General features: G+C 36.7%; 1 protein-coding gene and 1 long non-coding RNA gene across 15 annotated transcripts in view; one reads left to right on the top strand and one right to left on the bottom strand.

Moving 5' to 3' along the window:
• Positions 1-19,995, top strand: part of ROBO2 (roundabout guidance receptor 2) — a 1,384,729-nt gene that overhangs the window by 161,690 nt on the left and 1,203,044 nt on the right. The gene's annotated exons all lie outside the window — the stretch shown is intronic.
• LOC136379953 (uncharacterized) overlaps positions 12,510-19,995 on the bottom strand; it is a 47,941-nt gene continuing 40,455 nt past the window's right edge. The window contains exon 4 of the long non-coding RNA XR_010746823.1: positions 12,510-12,681. This is a non-coding gene — a long non-coding RNA (uncharacterized lncRNA). The remainder of the gene's footprint in view (positions 12,682-19,995) is intronic.

Raw genomic sequence — 19,995 nt, forward strand, 5'->3', positions numbered from 1 at the left:
AGGTTTGAGTTCTGGTCAAGGCACACAGGAGAGGCGACCACCTGCTTCTCCCTCTTCCCCTTCTCTCTCTTCTTCTCTTTTTTTCCCTCCCTCAGACATGGCTCAATTGATTTCAGCATGTTGGCCCTGGACACTGAGTATGACTCTGTGGAGATTTCACCTCAGGTGCTAAAAATAGCTCAGTTTCAAGCATGGCCCCAGAAAGGAGTTGCTGGGTGGCTCTCGGTTGGGGCGCATATAGGAGTCTATCTCCCGTCTTCCCACTTGGAAAAAGAAGAAAAAGGAAAAAAAAAGGCATTTGACATTAGAGAATTTGACCAGTTATACAGAAATATAGATATTACAAAATATTAGATAATAAAAATAGTTTAAGCAGGATTTGAAACCAGTTATTGGATCTGAGAGGAAAACCTCACCTCATAGTCCATTGCATTTTCTTAATTGAGTTTTTTATTTCTTACTGATATGTTGGACTATTATTATTTCAGTAAACTGCTGGATGAAAGGGAAAAGATTCTTTGAGAATTTAAAACTGCAGCATGTCATCAACAAAGTAGATACTTTAAATGTCGATAATTAAAAATTGGCTGAAGATGAATGTTTCTAATTTTAAACTTTATCTTTGAGAGAGTAACACTCATGATATTCATCAGATTAAAGGACCTTCATTTTAATATAATTCCTGCATGCTTTCCTATCTTCCCAATCCATTTCACAGGAAAAGTGTGTATTATTATCACAAAGTTTTATTTGCATGGCTTGGTCCATTACTTTCACACCGTTAACCTTAGAGTACTATGAAAACCATTGCCAGACTAAAAGACATTGAAGTCAAAACATTTTAATTTTTGATGTTATTTTTGGCATATAAATTAGGTAGAGTGCTTTCAGTTTGATAAGCTAAGAAAAAACACTTGTCCTTTTTTTTTTCTATTACATATTTTCTCTGTTTCCTCCTTATCTTCTCCTCACCCCCATACCACTAAAATATCCTAGGTTTTATAAAAAAAAAATATTTAGAGAATATTCTTTAAAAATAGTCTTAGAACAAGTTATATAGATTATATGCACAATAATGAACCACTGAATAGCTGTTAGAATATTAAACAGTGTAAATACACAACATCAGACATCTTTACCATAACCTGACAGTAAATTATATTCTGACCTAGCATTTATAATAGTAATTCACATTTGTTGTCAGGATAAAGTATAAAGTACTACTAATGCGTGATCTTGGCCATTTCTGTCACATTGTTTTAGAACATAATTAATTGTTACTTAAGCCCTGGCAATACCTATATTAATGTTTTTGCAGAGACGTATGGTACTTTCAGAATAAAGTATGTTATCAATCAGAAAGTTCAGGCTTTCATAAAGATAAACACACTACTCAACTGTTTCATTCAGTAGAAGAATTATAGGTTATGTTGTATTATTATTTGACTTCACGAGGACAATTTTCAAAGAGAAAAAATAATGTGAATGAGTAATGGTGACTCCCCCCATTGTGTTGCCCATAAATATTATCATTTGATAAATATTTTATTTATATGACCTAATGATATTCTTTATATCAGCTTTACAGACTACTCTTTGATGTCCTGTCATTTACTATGGGAAAGTTCAGGCTGGCTTTCGACATGCCTCATTTCTAGAATATGTGTGTTAGATATGCAGGTCATATTACCGACACTAAATCTCGTACACTCAAATCACTGGAGACTCCTTGTCACACTAATCTTAAGATATATGAGATATATGAGGACTTTTTTGCTGTTCCATCAGCCATTAAATTCACAACAGTGCCCTCCTATCATCACTCATGATCATGAAATAAAATCTGCTTTAAAACTAAGCTTAATATATGTATAACAATGGTTTTTTTCTGTTGAGTAAACAAACCATTATGCTGAGATTTCATGATAACATTTTAAAAGATAATAGGAAAAAATAACTATGAATACATTTGAGGATATTGGAAAACAATGTAATACCCCATACAACTATATCCAATAAAGTGGACTGAAATGGGAAGACACATTCTTTATTATCATCTTCAGCAAGCTATAAATATCGGAGAAAGAACTTTTGCCAGATATCCGAAATCTACATCACTATTGGTTTAACCAGGCCATTGGATGATGGGTCAAAATGAAGACGCACTTGGTGTGTCACTTACATTTTTGAAAGTAACTTAATGAGGCGGCTATTAGGGATTTTGTTTCCAATTATGGTATTTAACACCTATATGTAATTAGTATGTTTTTTAAAAGAAAGCACATGATGATTGTGCAGAATAGGTTCTATACAGAAAAGTTTAAAAAATAAATTATATCAAGATTAAGACACAAACATTAAGGCAAAATCCTCTGTGTTGCTCTCTATAATTTGAAAAAGCGTCAAACAATAAAATAAACATTTAGAAATGTGGCAGAGACAGTTGGTGCTTACCCAATATTCTATATGCTTCCCTGTGTTTCCAGTTTACCCCTGGGGTAAAGATAAAGACATGTGAGTAGTTCTGGCTAACGGACCCTCAGAAATAATGGGTGTCACCTCAGGGCCAGCCAAGTTAAGGTCTAGTGTGGTTTATCCATTTCTCAGTTCCCATGCCACAGTGATCTTGAAAGCCTCGTGTTATGTGCAGTTTGAAGATGCAGAAAGGATCCCTGACATGGTTTGGGTTTTATATCAGTTATAAAGACAAAACAAACTTTTATAGTGTATGAAAATATTAAAATTATATTATCCTCACCAACCGCATTCTCTCTGTATTATTCAGTTTTTTTTACTTAGCATCTCCTTTATCTGTCTAAAGAAAAGCTCTGAATCATCATTTCCCAAACAGAATTCATCATCTCCCTCTGCCTCTTAGTCTTTTGCATGGACCTGCAACGCAGGAGTCGTTGTAGACTCATCTTTCACTATTCCCCTACACCACAGTCAGTCATTGTTTATTTATATTACCACATAATGTATCCAGAAGCTGTCTAGTCTAAGTTTTCATCAACCTGATTGAAGATAACAATGGCAAAAATAATACCAATAATGATAATAACGACTGCTAACATTTATTGACTAGACTGAATACTCAATATATGTCAGGTACTGAGAGTCTTGATAATTCTGTGATCATTTACTGGCAGGGACCCTCTGATGCCCTCTCAGCCTTTTCCAACCAATTCTTCACACCATGGTTAGAATGATGTGATTGAGAGTTGGTTCCCATGTTGGACTCACAGTGCTTCTGAAACCCACCTAATGAGTTCCAAATGCTATTAGGATAAATACTAATTCTATGATGGCTGACCAGGCCTGTAACATTGCTTCTCTTAAGCCTTGAATTTATAGGTCACCTCCTCTCATCCCTTTCCATTAGACTCTGTCCCTTGCCTTCTTTTAACTGGTTGAATATGTAATTTATTTTGTATTTACTATTCATTCTTTGTGAATGAAGAATGGCTGCTCCCTTGGACCAAACTGAATCAATTAGTCATTTCTTTGAGCTCTCTCTAGTTCGTCATCTGTCAAAAATCCTACTTCCCATGACTAGATCTGGTTTCAGATGCTTCTGATGGTTTTCTTTATTCTAAATTAGTTACTTTAGTGGTTTAATGAGAATATATGATACATTTTGTCTTTCTCTCCTAGTGTGTAAAATTCATAAGACCAGGAAGCTTGGCTCTTTCTGCTTACCTCTATCACAGATCTTAAGGTTCAATGTACAGCTGCTAGTTGAAAGAATAAAGAAAGGAAGTAAAATATATTCTCTTTCAAGTCAACCTAGACTCCTCACTTTTGCTTACTGCTCCTTCCACACCAAAATCCAGTTAAATGCCAAGGCATCAGGTCCTGTAGATTATACTTTTTGGGTCTTCTCTATTCTGTTTTCTTTTTTTTTACAGGGAGTGAGTCAGAGAGACGGATAGACAGGGACAGATAGACAGGAACGGAGAGAGATGAGAAGCATCAATCATTAGTTTTTTGTTGCACATTGCGACAGCTTAATTGTTCATTGATTACTTTCTCATATGTGCCTTGACTGCGGGCCTTCAGCAGACCAAGTAACCCCTTGCTCGAGCCAGTGACCTTGGGTCCAAACTGGTGAGCTTTTGCTCAATCCAGATGAGCCCACGCTCAAGTTGGTGACCTCGGGGTCTCGAACCTGGGCCCTTGGCATCCCAGTCCGACGCTCTATCCACTGCGCCACCGCCTGGTCAGGCAATATTCTGTTTTCTTAAGTTCAAGCCCTCGTCACATTCATTCTAATGTCTGCAATAACTATCAATAGTATTGCTGCTTCTCAGTTTTTGCTTGCTTCACTATTGATATCAAAACTGAAGTGATTTCCCTAAAATATGATTCAGTTATTTAACGCTATATAACAAACCTTCTCCAAACTTAGTAATTAAAGATTTATTATTATCTCTCATGCTGCTGTGGGTTGACAAGGCTCAGCTGGATAATTCTTACTTCGGGTGTCTTATAAAGCTGCAGGCTGATACTAGCCAGAATTAATCATCTGAAGTCTCCAGTAGGCTGTACAACCCAAAATGGGCCACCATATGATTCACTATTGTGGGTGGGAGCTCAGCTTGGGCTGTTGATTGTATCCTTTACTTCATGTGGCTTCTCATACCATTGCTGCTGTGTTCTAGGTAGAAGCATACAGGCAGCCAGCTCTCTAGGAGACCTTAAAGTATGATGGGTATTTTGAAGGCCATCTTTAAGAACTGCTGCAGTCTCCACGGCTCCACATAATGCACATCAATGGCTTCCCAAGCTTGCTCTTGCCTACACCTTGTCTATGCTTTACCCCCATCACAACCCCATTTGCTTCTACATATGTTTCACTGAATGATTTTTGTTCTCTGAACACAGTCAGCATGCCATTTTATGCCACCATGCCTTCTTACCTCTTCATAAGCTCTTCTCTAAGATATTTTATATTTGCTTTTTTATTTGCTAGTTGTAGCTAACTTTGACTTTTTAGAGTACAGATAAAAAAGTACTTACCCTTTACGAGTAGCCTGACACCCCTCCAGATGTTTTTTATTCTTATTGCAATTCCATGGGTACTTATATCCTAAGATAGTGTAATCATTTAAAGTTACTTAAGGGCATCAATCATTTATTAGTCAATTTTATAGGAAGAGGTCATGGCAGGTAGTAGGGTAATCAATAAATGCTTGTGGAATGGCTGGATAAATTGGAGCACTTATTCTGCTCCTGGGCAATGTACATTTTCAGAGATGCTTATGGTGGATGTAGTTTTTAGTCTTTCCTGGTATATGTATCAATTCACTATATGTGCATATTTCCCTTCCAAATGGCATAGGAATAAGCTTTGAATTGTACATAAAATGCAAGGTAAGCCTGATAATGATCAGTAACACACTGCACTGGTTGATAGGAGGAAGGTTATTTTATGTAATTTCTTTTTTTTTTTTTTTTTTTTTTTTTTTTTTTTTTCATTTTTCTGAAGCTGGAAACAGGGAGAGACAGTCAGACAGACTCCCGCATGCGCCCGACCGGGATCCACCCGGCACGCCCACCATGGGGCGGCGCTCTGCCCACCAGGGGGCGATGCTCTGCCCATCCTGGGCGTCGCCATATTGCAACCAGAGCCACTCCAGCGCCTGGGGCAGAGGCCGAGGAGCCATCCCCAGCGCCCGGGCCATCTTTGCTCCAATGGAGCCTTGGCTGCGGGAGGGGAAGAGAGAGACAGAGAGGAAAGCGCGGCGGAGGGGTGGAGAAGCAAATGGGCGCTTCTCCTGTGTGCCCTGGCCGGGAATCGAACCCGGGTCCTCCGCACGCTAGGCCGACGCTCTACCGCTGAGCCAACCGGCCAGGGCTTATTTTATGTAATTTCAATAGAGATGTCCATAACTCACTCAATACATTTTTCTTAAAGGGTTTTATGAATTTCCGTGCAATTACATACAAATGGAAGTTTTGATTAATTTTCAAGAATTTTAAAAAAATCTTTTTAATTCACATAATGATAGGTCTCATCAAATTAATAATATGAACTGGCTAAAAATTTAAAATTTCTGTCATTTGATATGGGTTTCTGTCTTTCCATGATTGTGTTTCTGTGTGTGTGTGTGTGTGTGTGTATGTGTGTTACCACATTTCCCATCATCATTTAAGGGATGAAAAGAATATATATGTCATAGAGCAGAATTGTCAGTGATTATTTCCTATTTAACTTTTACTATAATAAGGTTAACTATAAAATATCTGGTATTGATATAAATACAATAGGGATAATTTATATTTTTAAATTCAGTAGTTTATAAGTGTTTTTAATATAATTTTACTTGTAGAATAAGATAGTGAATTTAAATATAATAATATTATCTGAGATGCAGATGTGCAGATTTAAAAGAGAAGCCTGTTATACAAAGGAATAACTAATGTAACTCTCCCCTTATTATTTATATGTTATATTAATACATGAAAATTGAACTTATACATTTCTTTCTTTCTTCATTTATTTAAAAAAAATGTTCTGAGATAACATAAGTCCATTAATTTAATAATATGTTTGAAATAATTTAAATATTCTGTTTTTACCTTTTTGTGAGAAATGTTAACTTTAAGTGATCAAATATGACTTCCAAATGCTTCAATTTAATTGGTTTTATATATTAAAAAAACAGCAAACCTTGAAAGGCATCAAAGTTACAGGTCAGTGTTCAAACAGAATGGAGCTGGGCTGCCAAATGACTTCCTATTATTAAGCTGATGAATCAGAACAACGTTGATAGGTGGGACAGTATGTCACCTCATGAAAAAAGAGGAGCTGAACAGTCACAAATGATCAAGGCTGTCAGTCTTGAAAATAAAAACTTTAAAAAGGTCAAAGAAAGCATTGACAGGACTCTCAGTGGTGTGTACTTATTAAAAATGCAGTGTTGATATGATTGAACTGGAAAGAAAGCTTTCTGTGTCTTCACAATAAACAAAGTTGATGCATTTTCAAAATGAATGCAACTTGTTTTAAAGGAGCACACATCAGCACTCCACACCTAGGACTGACTCACGGGGGCATTCAAATCCCATTCCAGACCTCACGTTTTTTTCCAGTCATTTTCTTCTCCATGTCATTGAGCTTGTTTTCGGTTCCTCTTGTGATATTTCTGCCTGCCCCCCAGACCCTGGTCACGTTCTGCCTCTTCTGAGGTGTTCCACCTGGGTGTACCAACTCAATAAAAGTTCCTCGTCTTTGAGCCAATAAAAGAGTTGATTTAATATGACTGATCTTTTTTTTTATTTTTATTTTATTTATTCATTTTAGAGAGGAGAGAGAGAGGGAGAGAGAGAGACAGAGAGAGAGGAGAGAGAGACAGGGGGGAGGAGCTGGAAGCATCAACTCCCATATGTGCCTTGACCAGGCAAGCCCAGGGTTTCGAACCGGCGACCTCAGCATTTCCAGGTTGATGCTTTATCCACTGCACCACCACAGGTCAGGCCAATATGACTGATCTTAATCTATATAAAACTTATGAATTCACACCTAAAAGATTGATGAATTAATCTTTTCTCCTTTCAATAAATTTTTTGTTGTTTTGTTTTTTGTTTATTTTGTATTTTTTATTGATGTTAATTTATTGTGTTTACCTAGATTCTAATGTTGCCCCGAATAAATGTTTTTTAATACCTACCTTTTAGACTAGTGATGATAAACAAATAGGATAGAATTTCTGCCTTTAAAGGGTTTGTATTTTAATGAATAATTTATACAATTTGGGAGTCAATATTTTGTTTTGCATGTCTAACTAGAATAAGGGCCAGAAATAATGATTTCTTTAAAAATATATATATATCTTCACATAATATACTGCTCACAACAATTGGGGGATATTTTGTAGTTTCTTAATCATTTTGAAAGATCCTCTCATTGTTGTGAGCAGTATACTTAACACAGAAGTTCAGAGGTCACCATCATAAAGATCGTGAAAGAAGAGAAAGGGACAGTGATTCAGGAAACTCTGTTCTGTTTTGTGAAGATAATAAATGCCTTTCCAACTTAAGACATGCTGAGTTGTGATCTGGGGATATTTAACAGATAACGCAGACAAAATGAAGAAGTGTGAACAAAGGGGACCGTTAGGAAACATGAAGATTTCTTCATGAGCAGGAGCGTGCTCTGAACTTAGTTTGCTGAAATATGTTGGAATAAGCTGCAGAAGGTCATAATTACTTGCTTACATGAACCCTGTTTGAGGGTAGAGATCTCGTTTTCTAGGAGAATATTATCTTTTTAGACACTAAAGATTTTACCAGATTTTTCTTCCATATCTTTCACTGTGTCTGCTGCAGCGCTATGCAAATACTAAATATTTATCTGATAGTTGACTAAGAAAGAATGGGAGAGAAGGCTGAGAGATAGTGATAGAGTTCATTGATAGTGATAGAGTTCAGAGCTCTAGAGCTCTGAAAGGGAAAGGCCAAGAGATAATTTAATTAATTTGCATTATATTGCCTAACTAGTGGTGGTGCTGTGGATAAAGCATTTCCAACTTAAGACATGCTGAGTTGTGATCTGGGGATATTTAACAGATAACGCAGACAAAATAAAGAAGTGTGAACAAAGGGGACCGTTAGGAAACATGAAGATTTCTTCATGAGCAGGAGCATGCTATGAACTTAGTTTGGAATGCTGAGGTCGCTGGTTCAAAACCTGGAGGTTGCCCTTCAAGGCACATAAGGGAGTGGATACTTCCTGTTCCTCCCCTCCTGTTTCCTCTCTCTCTTCTCCCTAAAGTGAATAAATAAAATCTTCAAAAAAATTGTATTATACTAGGCCAACTATGTGAAAGTATAGTTATTTTAATAAAATGATGAGAATAAAAATAATTAGTTTCAGGTCATTTTATAGAAAATGCTGTACAAATTTTATCTTGTAACAGTAGATTTGTTTTCTTGGTACACTGGAGATAAAATTAAAAATATAAATTTGGGGCTTTAAATTAATTATAGTTAAATGGTACAATACTTTATACTAATAAAATACAAAAGTAAGTATATATAGAATATTTTATCCCAGTTAATAAAAATATAAAATATTAAAATATTTTTTAAAAAATTTAGATTATAACTCCCATGAAGGCATAGACTATGTTTCTTTTGTTCATTCAGCAACTTTGTTTCTGTGCATTTTAGACAAAACAATAACGTACAGTAGACAATTCTACAATATTTATTAAGAGACTACTGAGTTCCAACCTCCATTGCAGGTGGTAGGAGAATAGCAATAAGCAGAAGTCCTTCTTCTTAGGAAGCATATATGATAGAAGAGGGACATTGCAATATGCAAATCAATAAATACATAATATGTGTGATGATAAATATGCTCTAGAAAACTAGAATGCACCAGTTAGACACTGTCACAATCTATGGCTATGTTAACACTCAAAAAGTCTCATCAGCATCCGATAGCCATAAACATTTGGCTCCAGTGTCCAGAGGCTGCTGGAGATGAGCTGGGGTTTTGGCTGTACAGACCGCAGTTGGGCTCCAGTGGGTCTGCAGACTGGAGGCTGGCTAACCTGGGCTGAACTCGATAACATGGTTGGGCTGACTGCCTCTGCTCCACTTTCCCAGACTCCCTCCTCTTGGAGTCGACAGGCTATGGGTTTGTGCTTCCCATGGCAACGTCAGAAGTGCAAGAGATGAAAGCCAACCATGTGGGGCATTGACAATTCTACCTGCATCATGTCAGCCTAAACAAGTAAAAAGACCAAGGAATGGAAATACAGTTTACTCACTAAGATGGGAAAATTGGGTAACAGATGTGTGGAACAATAAACTACTCAAGAGTATAAGGGAATAAAGAGTTATGAGGGGTGAGAGGTATTAGTTTAATAGAGTGGCCAGGACTGTATTTATTTGTAAGGTGACACTTGAGCAGAGAACACAGTGAAAGGGTAAGGCATGAAAATATCTGAGGGGAAAAGGTTTAAATCAGTGGTCGTCAACCTGGTCCCTACCGCCCACTAGTGGGAGTTCCAGCTTTCATGGTGGGCAGTAACAGAGCAACCAAAGTATAAATAAAAAGATAGCTTTAACTATAGTATGTTATTTTATAAAGATTTATTCTGCCAAACTTAGCGAACATCTGACATGAAGTAATTGGTACGTAATAATTATTATATGCTTTAACTTGCTGTAACTCTGCTTTATAAATTTTATAAAGTAAAGTTACTTCCCTACTTTATAAATCACCATTACTGTGGAACCGGTGGGCGGTTAGAAAATTTTACTACTAACAGAGATACAAAAGTGGGCGGTAGGTATAAAAAGGTTAACTACCCCTGGTTTAAACAGAGAGACAGTCATTGCAAAGGCTCTGAAATAGGAACATGTGTGTCTGGGTCAGGTACAGCAAGGAGTACAGCCAATTGAATGAATGTGGAGGAGGGGGCGGGGCAATGACATCATGGATGGAGACTGACCAGATCATGTGCAGCCATATAAGGATGCTAGACTTTATTCTGAGTGAGACAGGACATCATAAGGCATTTTGGAAAAGAAAGAAAAAAGAATGACATAATCTGACTTACATTTAAAAATGATCCAACTAACATCAATTTTTTATATTAAATACATTACGTTATTTTACTTTTAAAAAATCTAGGAAGTAAATTTATGTGGGAAGGATAGACTGTGTATTACATATATTTGGAAGCTTACTATTTTTCAAATGTCACCTTAATAAAAATTTGTTTATGCTGTTACCTTTTTTTTTCTTTTTTTTTTTTTTGCTGATCTTATTCTAAGAACATGTGGAGTAATCAAGATAATGATTCAATAAAGGTTTCATCGCAATATTAAGGTTACTACAGTTACTAAGAGGATCACTGTTAAGTCAAATATTAGATCTGAATTAATCCCTTCAGTGAAGTAATATTTATATCTATGTGTGTGTGTGTATGTATGTATGTATATATATTACAAATTCTCTACGTCTTTCAAAACTATTTGATTTTTTTTTTTTTTTGCTCCTCTCCAGTTTTTTCCTAGATCTGAAACTGAGGGGATTTTAACGTAGAAACAGTCGCCTGTAACTTAGTTGTGAATGATTCACCTGCACTTGAGCTGATTCTTTCTTTTCTTTGTAAGAGTTTCGATGGCTTTGTCGTTGAAAACTGAGGGGCTAAACACTTGCCAGGAAGATCCATCTTCTTTGCCCTCTCATGATGACACCTGTCTGTTGAAATAGTTCTCTTTTTATTAAGGATTACGGTATCTGTGCTTGCTTGCTGGACATAGTATTGATTTGGAATGTTACTTGTTTGAAGAGATGTCTTTATTATTATTATTTTTTAAGGAGAGAGACAGAGAAGCATCAACTCATTGTGCCATGTAATTGTGCATCCAGGAGAAACATCTGATTAATAAAATCTAGCCATTGTCATGTTTTTTCACGGTTTCACTCTTTAACCCAGAGTGTTCGAGACACTGTGGCATTTTCTGCCACAAGTGATAGGAGTTTGTGGTCACAGGTGTCAAAAGTCTTCTTCCAAATGGACAGGGGGCTAAGAGTAAGGTTGATCTACCTTAAGGTACATCTTGGAAATGACCTGATATACCTAACAGCTAGGTTTCCCTTAGTATATTTACCAATATAGATTTTATCCCGATTAATATCAGTACAATGGTTGTTGGGGGGGGGGGGTTCTATGACATTTCCAGAGGGAGTAAAACTTCAGGGAACTTTTAGCATAGCTAATTCAAATGAATGGTGTCCACTATGTTGTGTAGTGAGGAAGCTCAGCTGAGCCCATTGAAGGAACATGGAAATTGGCTTTACTGGGTTCACGTTGTGGCTTCACAGCTTACTCTCCATATGCTTTTAGTCAAGCTGCCCCATTTTACCTGTAAAATGCAAATAACCATATCTCTTTCCTGGGGGTGTCTGTGAAAATAAACTATAATAATTATTCATAATGCTTAGTCTATTACTTGTTATTGAATAAATTCTCAAAAAATATAAATTATTTTACTGCTGATTATCACAAATATTAGCCATGTCTCTAAGTTTTTAAAAAGACAATGAATAGTTTTTAAGATTATTTGATATTCATTTGAGCTAGAAGTTCAAGTATAGGAAAAATATTTTTTTTATCAGAAAAGCACCATTTTTTCCAAATTATTAAATATGGTTATAATGTCATTTGGTAATGATATAGACTCTGCTCTATAGACAGCTTATGAAACATTGATTAATATAGTAGAATATTATAGTTGCAATGTCGTGAAAATAACAAACCTAAAATTTTAACAAAATACATTGAGTTTTAAATTTTTTATAGAATCATCAAATTAATATTTCTGTTACTGAAAAAGTTATAGTCTTTATAACTCTAGTATATCTGACAAATTAATTTATTAAGAATTACCTTAATAACATAACTATTTTTACCTAACTTTTGAGAAAGTAAGAATCAAGTATTGTTAATTTTTTATTACAAAACTGGTACCTTTCGCCACTCCAACTTACATACAGTCTTCAAAGCTCATAGGTCCCAATTCCCTTCCTTCTTGGTGTCTGCTTGCATTAAATTTAATCGAACATCTCTGTTGTTGCTCTTTCTCATGTCTAGCTACTAAAGAAAATCTTCAGAGACTTTCAAAAATTTTCCTCTGAATTCTTTCATCCCTTGCATACTAATCGGCAGAAACACGAAGAAAAAAATGTACAAAACATTTGTGAGTCATCCCAACTCAGCAGTTTTACTCTCACCAAGAATGTCATTTTTCCATTCAAAAGATTTCTTGCCCATTCTCTGAGTTTATTCCCCCAATCAAATAAGTAGTTGCTAGTTCTGAATGGACTACCAATAAGAAGTAAATAGTTCCTTAGCAATAAACATATAGGATTATGTACTAATTGGCTAAGTGTGCATTAAAAAGTTGTGTTCTAATAGAAACAGATTTGTCTAATTTCACACACTTTAGTTACAAAGTATCTTTTAAACAGAAATATAATAAGTTTGATATGATGTGTTCACAACATGGGATGTTGTCCTCTGCTTCCATCACGATGACCTGACTCTCACCTGCCTTTGTGTGCGTCCGGGCAATCCTTTTATATCTTAAGAACTTCTTTTATAAGTTCACTATATAACATTTTGCTTTAAAAATACCACGTGCAAAAGCAGCGCAGTGTCTTTAATGGTATTCATGAAGCTGAATTTAGTAGATGCTGGGAATTCTATGATGTTACAAAATGGTTCGTAAAATATTACCATCTGCTGCTATACCGAGTAACAGTTCATTTTTACTGGCTTTAAAAAGGATGTGCTTTTATGTGTTTGGATTTTTGCCTAAGCTTCAAGTTCCCTCTGAAAGTTGCCTCTGACCTCTGCCTGAGGAGACGTGAAATTCTGCCTTCCCTCTCTTGCTTTACAAGCTTCAGCGAGAGACTGGAAATGGACGAGGTGCATTGTGGGAGGCTTTTGCCGGAAAACTCCCCCACATACTGCTTGCATGGCTGGTTCTGTTTATAGTATTACCAGTTTATACTGGAGTGTCCAATTGTAAAAAAGAAAAAGAATTGCCTGAAGTGCTAGCGCTGAAAACAAACGTTTATAGAATAGTGTGCCGTCAGCAGAAGATAAAACCTTTTATTATAACTGAGGGAAAAAAATGCAAATATATAAAATGGACATTCCTTACAGAAAATATAGAATAGAAAATGTGCTTCAGAGCGAGGAAATTGTCTAACCCAACTGTTTGCTAAAGGATACATGTAAGACCCAGAGAAGTCCTCAGTGTCTTCCCCTGGGTTCCACTTTTAGGGAGAGACAGTATCCAACTTAGGATAAAATGTGTGGAAATCAGATTATAAAAGAATTTGTCATAATGTAAAATTGTGACTATATGTACAGTTATTTTCAATTGTGTTAGCTGAAACCATCAAATGAGCAAATGAAGTTGGTAATTGGTGAACACATAGAGTTCTGTTGGGGTGAAGGTAGAATCTAAATAAAGAACTTCAAAATAAAAATCAAATTTAAAAAGAAAACATATATATAAATACATAGCACATATACACAGACAACAGGGTAGCAATAGCCAGAGGAAAAGGGGAGGTTGAGATGGGGGGCTATGGGGAAAAATGTGGGTAGAAAGAGACTTTGCCTGGGGCATGGGGCGTGAAGGTCCATGATACAGTGTGTAGACAGGGTTCTATTGAGTGGGACACTTAAAACCATGTCAACACAATAAATTTAAAAGAAATGGAACAACCTATGTCTAAAACAATGAGAATAATTGCAGTTTTTTGACAGAGAGAAGGAAAAGAAATAAAAATGCAACCAAAGTAAGTTATTATTGAGAAGCTTTTTGGAGAAGACGACCTTTCATCATTGTCTTTAAAGCCAAGGTGAATTTTAATTATGAATTTAGTTTCTAGGTGAATGAACAGTATATTCCAGAGTACTGGGCTGGAGTAAACAAGGCAAGTCCAATGGATGCTGAGATACTTTATAAATTTGTTTACAACGGAAAAGGAAGAAAGAAGAAAGAAGAGGAAGAGGAAGAAGAAGAGGAAGAGGAAGAGGAAGAAGAAGAGGAAGAAGAAGAAGAGGAAGAAGAAGAAGAAGAAGAAGAAGAAGAAGAGGAGGAGGAGGAGGAGGAGGAGGAGGAGGAGGAGGAGGAGGAGGAGGAGGAGGAGGAGGAGGAGGAGAAGAAGAAGAAAGGGGGTGAGGGGTAGGAGATGAAAGATAATAAAAAGAAGTAGAAAAAGACGTGAAGGCAGAAGAGGAAGCAAGACAGTAGCAGCAACAGCTAGACTTATAATTGTGATTCCTCCAGGTTATCGCCACCATCATGCAATACAAGTTCCAACTCTTGTGCCCTTCTATTTCTCGGAGTCTTTTTCATTTGATTACATATTCACCTGCCTTCCTTGCTCTCGTAGCCCAGCATTGCCTTTCTCACTTTAGTTCTGACTGTGCCTGTGAATAAAATGGCTTCATACTGAGAAAGCATTTTGAAGCTCGGTCATGCTGGCTGCCTCTGGATGACTGAGGCCTGGGTGTCCTCGGGCTTTCTCACCTTTCTGTTTCTCAGTTTCCTTATGTACACCTCTGACGGGAACACTATAATATAATTAACTGAACCGTGGACTCCCTTGGCTATGTAAGGGATAATACTTGCACCTTATAAAACAGAAATATCCTATTGGAACATTTCCAATAAAAACAGATGTTTGGGCAGATTTATTGGTTATCACAAGGGTTTTATGATTTTTCAATTTTTGGTTAGGGAAATATGCAGACACGTTATTTAAAACAGAAATTGTATAAGGTTTCTACAAAGTTATTAAATACCTCACGTAGCTTCAATCCAATTCATTTTGCCCAGCGCTCTGTATCTAGATGAATCATTTGCATTGTTGACTAGATGTGTCCAAAGATAGGAGATATGAGGAGAAAAACACATCTCAACCACCTGACAGTTTTCACTTTGTGTTGTCATGGTTTTTGAAATTGATGTTGGCTGAGAGGCATCTTCTTCTTAAATGCGAATATTCCAACCAAGTCTCAAGCATGAGTATGTATTAGTTTAAGTAGATTGCTTTCTTTATGCCGCATAAATGAGATCACCTGCATTTAGTAAATGGAAATTGTATGAAAGCAATGAAGAATTGTGTAAAAGAACATTTTTGAAATTGAATTTCTTCCAGGGAGTAGAGGGTCTGGAGAGAGGCATCTGTGTGTTGGGAGTTTAAAACAACAGGAAGACATGGGGCAATTTAAACAAGAGAAGACTCTTAAGAGCTGCTGATTTTTTTTTTAAATGTCTCTTACAGAGTGCCTGGTTATGGACATTCATTACAAATATATCTATCTATATCTTGATATAATTTAATGAATTATATATGAATATGAATGAATCAAAGGCTATTTCAGTTTAGCCAGGGAAGAGCAAAGTCTACATCAGCATCATCTGGGAGCTCTTTAGAAATGCAAATTCTTGGGCCCCACCTCAGTTCTTGAACCAAAGACTCTGTAGCTTGGGCCCAGCAATCTGAGCATTAACAAGCCCGGCAGATGATTCCGATGGGGTTTAGCCAGAACCACTGAGAATCATAAATTAAGAGCAAGGAAGTGACCAGCCTGAGAGAGCAGGGAAATAGGATGATGATTCCAGCAGCCTGAGGCTGCCCAAGAGGGTGAATCTTTCTTCATCCAGCCCAATGCAAACAATCTCTGTTCTTGGCAAGGTCACTTTCCGTGCCTTGGTCTGGGAGACCACCTAGGTGTTTCAGGCTCTTCAAACATGACACTAGTAGGTCCTCTCTACAGGAAGCCAACCCTATTTAGGAACCTGACTCTTACTGAATTTAGAAACATCTTCATGAGCTGGGCCCCCCCAGTCATTTCAACATATGTATTGAAAAGCCAATCAGAAGAGAATATTTCTAACATGGCAGTCACTCAAATTTAAACTGATTATACCAATCACATTTATTTAGGACCCACCAACTTTAGCTAAATTTAATAACCAAAGAAAAGAAGTCAGCATGGGACAGTGGCACTTGGGAAGGAAGTGCCACATCTCAGATGGATGTTGCCCAGTAAGCCCCTAAAACAACTCTGTTCAAGTTTCCCTGATTGTGACCTCAATTAATAGCCAACACAGAATTACTCTGGGTAGGTATGTTTTTATTTGCTGTCATCTTTTCAATGTAAAATAAATGTCTTCCCCATGAAAAAAAAATTAAATAGTTCCATTTCAGAAAAGCTGACAAAAATATGATTGATACTCCCAATTATTAGAATCTAACAATGGCCCTCTGAGGACTTGTTACCCCATGAATGTTAGAGTTTATTATATTACGGCCATACAAAACAGCCATCATGACTAAGAGATAGGTACATTATTTTATGCAAATAGCCCTAAGTGCCCTTTTCTAAACCCTCACTTATTCAACAAGGCATAGTTTCAATTTACCGTTAAGACAGAAAATTTGTCCCCGACAATTTTACTGTGTATCATAATTGCCCATTTTGATGCAATTTTCTTTTACTGATCACGGCCATAGATTTCCAGAGTTAGGTAACGGACTAATTTGATGCCAAGTATCTTATCTCCAGAGACCTAGGTTAAGAAATGTCACTTTGATTGTCTCCATGGCAGGCCATGTCATATGTGAACAACTTTATCGCACTGTCTAATTTGACTCAATTTTTCATATTGCTTAATAAGCACATTAAAGCGAATCACTGACTATTATCCAAGAAGTTATGAAGCTTATGGGTTATCTTACATTGCACCTGCTTTCATCAGCATATTGCCTTGGGTATTATGGCCACTTCATCCTTTAATTAAAGAATTGTTAATATCTTTATCTGTAATTCCAAGCACTTTGCAAAATTAGGGTAGCTGGATTTTATGTAGAATTTATCATAAACTCAGTTACTTCTTGAAATTTTTTTCAGGAATAACTCGTGTCAAACATCCTCAAATTCATATTTTTGTTAAATTATCAGTGTTAAAAATGGTAAATGTGCCTGACCAGGCAGTGGCGCAGTGGATAGAGCGTCGGACTAGGATGCAGAGGACCCAGGTTCGAGACCCCGAGGTCGCCAGCTTGAGCACGGGCTCATCTGGTTTGAGCAAAAGCCCACCAGCTTGAACCCAAAGTCGCTGGCTCCAGCAAGGGGCTACTCAGTCTGCTGAAGGCCCGCGGTCAAGGCACATATGAGAAAGCAATCAATGAACAACTAAGGTGTTGCAACGCGCAATGAAAAACTAATGATTGATGCTTCTCATCTCTCTCCGTTCCTGTCTGTCTGTCCCTGTCTATCCCTCTCTCTGACTCACTCTCTATCTCTGTAAAAAATAAAAAAAATAAAAAAAAAATAAGTTTACTAAAAATATAAAAAATAAAGTTTTTTTAAAAAAATGGTAAATGCCACTTAAGGAAATAAATACAAACTTACGTTTTTGTTCTAAAGTTATTTTCATGCTATATCTGACACAACTTTATTGGCTACTTCAAAAGTAAATTTACAATAGCTAATGGCGCTAGGAATTATAGGGTTTATGGCCCTGTAGAGACAAAGATACTTTAAAATTGTTTTTAGAGACAATTGCTAAAACATGTGATGACATGTTATCAAGTTCTATAGAATATATTTTTTTTTATTTTTGAATATTCTGTTTCCTGCCAGTAGACATGTTAACTCTCGTTATTAATTAGAAAAACCATTATACCTTCTTCGCACAAGTCATATGTCTTACCAATACATAGACTGGACCTGGAACTACCATATTCAGGATCCATATCATCTCTACCAGAAAGTCAAAATTTACATCACACATTTAAACTTATTCTGGTTCATAAATACCTATTGGAGTATCCTCTGTGTATCAGTAACTGGTTACCATGTTACATGGTAATTGCATTCAGACCTTACTCTCAGTGAGCTCACAGTCAAGTGGAATCTAATGACAAAGCGAGGAGTTTTCATTGCATCATGGAAAGCTTGAGAGTGTCGCCACAGCCCAAGAACATATATACCAGGGGTCCCCAAACTTTTTACACAGGGGGCCAGTTCACTGTCCCTCAGACTGTTGGAGGGCCAGACTATAAAAAGAATATGAACAAATCCCTATGCACACTGCACATATCTTATTTTAAAGTAAAAAAAAAAAAAAAAAAAAAAAAAAAACAGGAACAAATACAATATTTAAAATAAAGAACAAGTAAATTTAAATCAACAAACTGGCCAGTATTTCAATGGGAACTATGGGCCTGCTTTTGGCTAATGAGCTGGTCAATGTCCGGTTCCGTATTTGTCACTGCTAGCCATAACAAGTGATATGACGCGCTTCCAGAGCCGTGAGGTGTGCGTCCCACGTCACCAGAAGTAGTACTGTACGTGAGCGACACCGTGGTTTGCGGTGGTCTCACTGACCACCAATGAAAGAGGTGCCCCTTCTGGAATGTGGCGGGGGCCGGATAAATGGCCTCAGGGGGCTGCATGTGGCCCGCGGGCCGTAGTTTGGGGACCCCTGATATATACATAACAGCTAGACACAGTCAACAGTGTGGTTACGGCCAGAGGGAGAGGGGGGTGAGGAGTAGGTGGAGGTGGGCAGGAGGAAGAATGGGGGTGGAGAGAGACTTTGTTTAGGGTGGAGGGAGCACAGTATCACGTGCACAGGGTGTTTTATTGGCTCGTACACTTGAAACCTGTATGGTTTTGTGAACCAATGTCATCCCAATAAAATCAATCAATAAATAAGTAAGTAAATAAATAAATAAAAACCAAACATTTCTTTCTCCCCAGGAAAGTTGACATTAGTCAATTTTCGTTTTCTGATAGGTATAGGTTAAATTTCTTAAAACCTTCAACATCATCACATCCTAAAATTCTTGAAGTGTTGAGGAAGTAGACAATTTGATCAGGTTATCTAATTTATATTTATGCTGACTTATTATACACAATCTTTTCATGTCTCTAACTTATTATTTCAAGTGTCAGTTCTTCATTTGGTATTTCCTATGAACTAGCAAAAAGTCTTTTTTTTTTCCTAAGTGACAATCAAATGGAAGAAAATAAAGATAAAAGAGGAATATTCTTATTCTACAGAAAGTTTTACTAAAATATTGATTATAAAACTCTGTGACCTAATAACTAGATACATTTTTCACCATCTAGGTCTTTCTACAGGGCCCTGTTTGGTTAGCTCTCTATCCTCTTTCCTTTTTGTTTTGTATTTCCTAATCATTGTTTTATAAAAAAAAGAATATATCAGTAGCCCCTCCATGAAACTTGCAAAGGTCTTCACCACTTACGTTGCTTTTAATGAGTTCAGGAGTCTTTTGAGTCTGCTTTGAAAAATGGGTATCACCTATTTTTCTGACCAAAAAGTTACATATCTCTGTCTTTTTCTAAAGTGCTTTTCAGAGTTAAGGGCTGATGTCTGAGTTGAAATAAAACTGTTTAGAATGCAAGTTCC

The sequence above is a fragment of the Saccopteryx leptura genome, chromosome 8 (genome assembly GCF_036850995.1).
Source record: "Saccopteryx leptura isolate mSacLep1 chromosome 8, mSacLep1_pri_phased_curated, whole genome shotgun sequence".
Lineage (NCBI taxonomy): Eukaryota > Metazoa > Chordata > Mammalia > Chiroptera > Emballonuridae > Saccopteryx > Saccopteryx leptura.